At 49.5% G+C, this 6,986-nt stretch overlaps 1 protein-coding gene across 2 annotated transcripts in view; it reads right to left on the reverse strand.

Annotated features, from left to right (window-relative positions):
• The window catches only part of RHOG (ras homolog family member G), an 8,146-nt gene extending 3,965 nt beyond the window's left edge, over nucleotides 1-4,181 (reverse strand). Inside the window, exons 1-2 of one of the 2 annotated variants that reach the window (XR_001362292.1) lie at nucleotides 3,550-4,181; nucleotides 1,438-1,457 (exon numbers count right to left, since the gene is read on the reverse strand). The gene's annotated coding sequence lies outside the window, so the exon portion shown is untranslated. Of the gene's footprint in view, nucleotides 1-1,437; nucleotides 1,458-3,549 lie in introns of those variants that run through there. The other variant, XM_005867142.2, reaches the window with a different exon arrangement.
• Nucleotides 4,182-6,986: the final 2,805 nt, after the last annotated feature.

The raw sequence follows: 6,986 nt of genomic DNA on the forward strand, positions 1-6,986 counted from the left end.
GGGGGGGGGGGGGCTGAGTCAGTCAGCAAATGCATAAGACCTGCATACATGGGGGCAAGTTAAGACACATTCTTCTAGGATTCTGTGGCTCCTCCCTTGGGGAAAGGAGAGAGCATGTTGCAGGGGTTGGTGCTGTTACTTATGTCCCCTGAATTACCTGGGAGACCCGAGCATTTTGAGAGAACTCCTGGGTCTGTAAATCTTTAGTTCTACAGAGTGGGGGCATGGGTGTGGTAGTATGTCTGGGAACTCCTCCCCCACAGGCCCAGCACTGGGTTGGCCCAGGCAGGAAGGCAAGAAGGGAGCTCTGGACAGCAGTCACAAGGCCCAAGAGACTGGAAGTTCAGTGGCTCCAGGCTGCTCTCTAGGGAGGTGGTTATCAACCCACGATCAGTAAATCAGCCCTCAAAGGAGTGGGGAGGGAGAGGGCAGCAGCTTCCGGGCTGGCAAGGGAACAGGACTGACACCGGAAAAGGATCATGAGTGAGGTAGTGTCCAGAAACAAGCAGAGCAGGGGCAGTGTGGTACAGGGCAGAGAAGCAAACTCTGGAATGTGGCCTCTTGGGTTCACCTGCTGACTCTGGCCTTTGATAAAAAGCCCTCACAAGGTACGCTTCATAGATCACGTGGCATTGTTATTTGATCCTTATAACAACCCATTGATACTATGTCTATTTACAGATAAGGAAACAAACTCATAGTTAAAGTAACTCAGTGTCATACAGCCAGTTAGCTTGGGAGTCGGGACACAAACCCGTTTTGCCATCCAAAGTCTGTGTTTTCCTCAATGCATCATACAGCCTCCACATTACCCCTTACTAGCCAACTTCGTGACCCTGAGCAAGTAAGTCACTTCTCTTACTTGTACGGTAGGAATGACAATACTTGCCTTCCCTGACTCAAAGGGCAGCAGCAGCATGGGAATGAATGTGCTTTGTGATTGGAAAGTTGTGCACACAGAAGCAAAGCCTTTCATCCCAATAGGCAGGAAGCACTGAATACATAGGTGTCTGAGTGGTGGCATCAGTCTAGTACTTTATCCCAGAGCGTATCCCCTCTCTCAGGACAAATGTTTACTTGGAAATCCTATGACCTGTACTGGATCAAATAGGTTCCCACAGCCCATTTAAGGAGGGTAGGGTCTAACCTGTGCCACATAGGAAGAAGGAATAGTCAATGCTGCACGAGGCCAAATAAGAAGAGTGGCCTGCTTGAGGTTAGAGTTAAGTTAACTGTGACTTACTAGATGACTTTTATAAAAAGAACTTTTGGCCCCTGCTGGTGTGGCTCAGTGGTTGAGTGTCGACCTATGAACCAGGAGGTCACAATTTGATTCCTGGTCAGGGCACATGCCCGGGTTGTGGGCTTGATCCCCAGTAGGGGGCGTGCAGGAGGCAGCCGATCAATGAATCCCTCTCATCATTGATGTTTCTATCTCTCTCCCTCTCCCTTCCTCTCTGAAATCAATAAAAACAAAAAGAACTTTTATTTAGTAAGTAAATTAATGGTCGCAGATCTGTATATTATTAGCCAAATTACAATGACTTTTTATTCCTAACTTAATTAAGAGCATGCCTAGTCTCTCATCCTGGCATTCAGAGTTCTTCATACTCTGGTAGGGATTTTAGAGTCAGCTAGACCTGAGTTTAAATCCTAGTCCTGCCACTTATGAGATAAGTAATAAAACCAACCTCATAAGGTGTTATAAGGATTAAGTGCATTAATGTACAATATATGTGTAAATGTGGGTATTCTGCAAATGTGAGTCCCCAGTTTCCTGCTCCAGAGGGGTCTTCACTGTCCTCTTAAACAAACCAGGACGATTGTTGCCTCTGAACTGTTACTCTTGTTCTTCCATCTGCTGCCATTCCCTCTTGCCTCTAGAATCTTCCTGACTCCTCAAGGCCTAGCTTAAACCTCAGAGCTTCAGAACCCCATGAGGCTACTAACTTCTCCTTTCTTTGAACTTCCATAGCAAGGCCAATCCTTTTAACCCTTCTTTGGCTCCTTGTGATTCTCCTTCCCTAATAGTCATACATAAGTTTCCTAGTTTTTGGATGCCTCCCCAATACTGGAGCTTGAGCATCCCCCAACACTTCTACAGAAAAACTGAGCACAGCTCTAACTGGTTTGGCTCAATGGATAGAGCATCGGCCTGCGGACTGAAGGGTCCCAGGTTCGATTCCGGTCAAGGGCATGTACCTTGGTTGTGGGCACATCCCCAGAGGGAGTGTGCAGGAGGCAGCTGATCGATGTTTCTAACTCTCTATCCCTCTCCCTTCCGCTCTGTAAAAAATCAATAAAATATATTAAAAAGAAAAAAAGAAAAAGAAAAACTGAGCACAGGGTTGAGAACACAGGAGTGTGCAACCACTGTCTTCTGATCTGCTTGCTTCTGCCCCATTACTGAGATCTGGACAGTTACCTCAAAAGCCTAGAATTGAACTAACACTCCCACGGCCAACACAGCAATACTGAATCTTTTTGGACAGCAGTGGCAGCCAAAAACTTTGACTGGGGTAGGCAAAAAAATCTCTCTTCCCAGTACCAGCTTGACCTGACTCTAGCAGGGAACCCAGCCGAGGGGAGCACAGTCCATGGGGACCTAACTCTGAGTGTGGTTCCTGGAGCCCAGCTTGTACCTAGTGGGACCTTGTCTTGGGGTGTGCCTCAGGCAGGCCCAGAAGTGGGGAGGGAAAGGAAGCAGAGGATTGCCTGATTGCCAGATCTCTGTGGCGGTTAGAGCAGGGGAAGTGTCCCAATTGGGAGTGGGGGAGGGGAGGGGTGGGCCCTAAGAGATGGGGGAGTGTGAAGGCAATAGGAACCAACTTACCACAGCCTTTTATCCTGCCTCCCTGACATGGGGCTCCATTTCTGCAGCCCTCACTGAAACGCATTCTACCTAATCCATCTCTGGGCCTTCTGATCCTGAACTCTGGCCACACCACCCTGAACCTCCAAAGCAGTCTCCACATTCTCTTCCCCAAAACACACCAAACAGCAAGCAATATTCCCTGTCCTCATGGGAATCCAGCATTCTTCCCCTCTTCCATCCTCCAATACCCAATGGGCAGCTCAGAAGTCCTCAGTGGCCTAAAGGAACCCCACCCCTTGGTTCTTCAGGGCCAAGCACCATTGCCATCTCCTCCAGGAAAGTTTTGGCAAATCACCGAGGTCACAAGTGACTTATCCCATCCAAGGTCTGGTTCCTGTTTCTCTCACAGGCACATTGTATCTTCCAAGACATGGAGGCTGTTCTGAATCTTATCTATACTGGGAGGACCTAGAGGGCAAGGTCCTGGGGATCTGTCTCCTTAGGCTGAACACAGTCAATAACTGGACTCACTTGTACTTCATGTCTTTGCACATGGGAGTTCCTCCTCCAGGAATTCTGCTCACCCCTGTCCGATCCTCCCAGCCTTTCAGGGCCCAGATCTGTTCCCATCTTCTCCCCCTTTCCTGTCCTAGCTTCCCCAGCACTGTCTCTACTGTTCATTGCGCTGAACTAACTGGATGCCTCATGAGGAGGGAAATTGTTCTTTTGCTTACTTCCAGAAGTCCAGCAGAGTGCTGAGCAAAAGCTGCAGACTGACACATATCTCCTCCTCCATCAATGCAAACTTTGATTCTGGGAACAAGGAAGAGTCATAGGCCCAGGAGACACAAGACATGGGCAATCAACTTCCTCCTCCCGCTGAGGAACACAATTTCGGGTATCAAACACATATAGGCTAGACTGCCCTGTCTTCTACTGGAAGGGGGAGAGGGGTGAAGCAGGCACAGCAAGGCTAGAGGTGATGAGGAAGATGGGTAGGAAAAGTGGTCCTGATAAGGCTAAGGATGGGGGGTATCTGAAGACCTGTGGTCAAGGGTTAGGTAAGGTCAGTGTCAGTGTTGGAAATGGCTGCAGAAGCTCTGTGAGTCTGATGATTTGTTTGGAAGGATGGAGGAGAGGTGATACGAAGAGGCTCAAAAAGGCTGCAGCTGGCTGCAGCTGGGCAGGGAGGAGGAAGCTGGGGGAGACATGAGATCATTGTGGGGCTGGGACCAGGCCAAGGGCTGAGTCTCTCTCTTTCTTTCCCTTCTCCCCATCAGCAGGGAACTAGACCCAAGAGAGCCTAGCTCCCAGCCTTACACACACACACACACACACACACACAACAAACAAACAAACAAACAAAAACAAACCCATGCTAGAGAACTCTCCACCTCTTGCCATTCTCCACCCTTCAGCCTCTGCAGGGCTTCCTGCACTGCAGCAGGTAGGGTAAGAGGGTTAGTTGACTCTACCCACTAGGGTCTAGCGAGGAGGAAGAAGCAAGACAGCTGTAGCTGGGAAAGCTGTGGTGAGGATGGGACCCTTTCACTAAGTCTGAGTTCCCTTCCATCTTTCACCATCCCCAGCACCTGGGGTGCTCCACAAAGGGTGAGCCCCAGGGCCAGGAGAGCTCTGCCTGGGGGAGCTAAGGAGGCCACCCCCTCCCCCACCAAGCAGCACAGAGGAAGGCTGAACACTTGCTTCCTCCTCCCTTCCCCCTAGCAGCTCAGGAGTCCCAGGGCCCCACGAAAGGCCTGTGAAGTGGCACTTCCTTTGCCTTTGCTCATTTCACACGGTGCTGTACAGAAGTGCCATCCTCCCAATTCTACCCGCCCCCCCCCCCGCCCCCCAGAAAATACCCACAGAGAGACCCAGGGCCACACTGTCCCTTCAGCCCCGCCCCAGGCCTAAGGGGGTTTCCACAAGGGAAAAAAACATCAGGGAGGAAACTCCGGCATCTATTTTCCAGTCAGTGGGGCAGAGCTAGAGCAGGGCCCAGGGTACTACCTCATCTTGCTGTCCCCTGTCAAAATCCCCCACACTCTCTGCCCTCTTCTCATCTCTCAACCTATATCGATCCTTGGACTTTGGGGAAAGGGGCCACAGTTCCTATCCCTGGACAGATACTCAGAGACCACTCAAGCCGTCAGATCAAGGCTGGCATGAGACAGGAGGGCTCACAGTGGAGGCCAGTGCTATGAAGAGCCTCGTGGTTGAAGGAGAGTCAGAGTTATCAGTATTCTCTATGCTCCGTGGAGGTATTGATAGGCAACTCCTTCATGTTGAAGCTGAGTCATGAGAGACAAAGTTGACCAGAGTTATAAAGAGAGTTGGGAGCAAATCTAGGACAAGAGCCTGGATCTCCTAACCTCCAGCCTGATGTTACTTCCATAAAGGAGAAGAGTATTTTACTCAGGCCTGGGAATGAGCTTATCATCTCTCTGGCCTCATTCAGGAAGATCCTACCACGGTTTATCCCTTCAGGAAAAGGCCAAAGGGGTCAGGTTGAAGTCTGAGCCCTTTTTGCTTCTAAATTCTTAAGCTTTTATACCTAGTTCCTACTGCGATGTCCATGATTTAGAACTGACATTATTAGACAGCCAGCCATCCTGGCCCTGCCCTAACTGAGGAACTCCTCCTTCAGCTTCTAGCTCCTGGGGAGATGCCCTCCCCCCATGACATGAGGACAAAAGAGGAAGCTGGACTCTGGACAGGAAAACCAATCTGTTCTGGGGAGGTGGCCCAGGCTTTGTCTTCGGTTTCCCTCCTCAGAGACCCCTACAAGCCTCACCACTTATGGGTCTACACTGTGTATGGAGGGAGGGATCTTCAGTCTGGGTCTGGCCCCCAATCTTCTTCCCAAATGTCCATCTACCCCCATTCAAATATCTTCCCAACTGTCTTACTATAGCCACAACCTCTCGTATCTTCCTGCTCATGACCCCCTAAAAGCTCACATCAGCTACCTCATTTGCCCTCACATCTTGCCAGAAACAACTCTCCAGATCCTAGAGTCCCAACCAGGATTTGTGACAATCTCACATCGGCCACTTCCTTTCATTTCAGGACCTTGATCTTATTTCTTTAGCCAAAACCTCAATGAGCAGCCTCCTAGGTTGCGGGCACCTCCCTACCTCTCATGATATTTTCCCACTTAGATCCCTGTGACCCTGATCATATTTTTTTTCAGCAATGACTTTTTTTCAATTAGCTCAAACCTTCAGTGGGACCAGATCCTGCCTGGGAGAAACCCCGTCTCATCCATCCTATCTTCACCCTCAGACACCTGTGGGTTTTAGTTAATGCAGGATCCTAAAATAAGTATTGGGTTGCAGGCCAGGAGTCAGGACTCTTGGGTGGTTTTTTACTGAGCAGTGATGCTGGGAAAATGCCTTGCATGAACATCCTTCCCCAAGAAGGGATTTTATGTATGTCCCTGAGATTTCCTCCTAGGGCCAAACCCCATATGCCTCCCAGAAATGAGAGTAGGAGAAACTAGTGGGTAGAAGGGACAACTCATGGGAGAGGGGCAACTGTGAGAATGGAAGAGAATAGAATGGGAACAGCCTTTAAATCTAGTGGTGCTTGGGAATTCCAAAATTATAGCACTTGCTCCCCTCCATTTCTTTCTTTCTTTCTTTTTCCTAGTGGAGACAAACAAATAGAGTAAACTGAGGGAGGCAGCGAGAAGCAAGGTCTCATAACATGCATCCCAAAGGCTTGAGGAAAGAGTTCTAGAATGGGAACAATGTGAGCTTATAAAACCAATCTAGACTGAAGTTAGACTCAGGAGAAAGATAGGGAGTAGGGTCCTATCTACGGTGAAAGGGGGAATACTAAGGATGGAAGGCAGAGGAGAGGGGTCAGCAGACTGCAGAGGGCTTCCTGTCACCAAGGCCCTGATGTACCCCAGGGCACGGGGTATCCAGCCTGGGCAGGACCCAGACGGAAGACAGCATGGAAGAAAGGGCAGATACTTTTGCCTCACACCCCTCTTCTTTTCCTGAACTGGCACTAAAACATTAAGACTGAAGTTAGATTAGCTATAGTCTTCCCTCCAGAAACTTGCCTTTGCCCCTTCCCTTTCCATCTGTCACACATAGTTGACCTGGTCTCATTCTCTGCAACACCATTGTTGGAACCAGTAAGTATTGAGTTAGGGACCTTC

This window comes from Myotis brandtii, unplaced genomic scaffold (genome assembly GCF_000412655.1).
Source record: "Myotis brandtii unplaced genomic scaffold, ASM41265v1 scaffold244, whole genome shotgun sequence".
Classification (NCBI taxonomy): domain Eukaryota; kingdom Metazoa; phylum Chordata; class Mammalia; order Chiroptera; family Vespertilionidae; genus Myotis; species Myotis brandtii.